Source organism: Myotis davidii, unplaced genomic scaffold (assembly GCF_000327345.1).
Source record: "Myotis davidii unplaced genomic scaffold, ASM32734v1 scaffold306, whole genome shotgun sequence".
In the NCBI taxonomy this organism is placed as follows: domain Eukaryota; kingdom Metazoa; phylum Chordata; class Mammalia; order Chiroptera; family Vespertilionidae; genus Myotis; species Myotis davidii.
This window is the reverse complement of record NW_006296631.1, coordinates 44602-45293: the sequence shown is the minus strand read 5'-3', so window position 1 is coordinate 45293 and position 692 is coordinate 44602.

Here is a 692-nt window from a genome sequence, read left to right as displayed (position 1 = left end):
GCATCAGTTGGCTGCCTCCAGCATAAGCCCCTACCCGGGCTGAGGGACCTGCAACCGAGGCACATGCCCTTGACCAGGAATCCAACCTGCAACCCTCAGGTCCACCAGTCACTGCTCTAACCACCGGCCAGAGCCATGCATACTTAATTTTATTTATTTTATTTTTTAAAATATATTTCTTTATTGATTTCAGTGAGGAAGGAAGAGGGAGAGGGAGATAGAAACATCAATGATGAGAGAGAATCATTGGTCAGATGCCTCCTGCACGCCCCCTACTGGGGATAGAGCCCACAACCCAGGTATGGGCCCTTGGCCTGAATCAAACCTAGGACCCTTCAGTCCACAGGCCGACGCTCTATCCATTGATCCAAACTGGCTAGGGCACATATGCAAGTTTTTAAAAGATAAAATCTATGGCTGGACACTCAGGTTGTTGAAGAGAAAAGGCTTCGGGAGGGAAATACCCTTTTTATATACTACTCACCCCTTCCCACCATGGGCTTCTGCTATAAAAAAGGAATTATATTCTTTCATAGAAAAATGAAATGACCAAGATTAGTAAAAATTTGGAGGTAAAGAGATAAGAAATTTGCTTTACCAGAAGCAACAGTAAAAATTTGCCTTTTAATCAAATCTGTATAGAAAATTTAAAAATGGCTGCTTTTTTTATTTGGCTCTTAAAAACAATACCT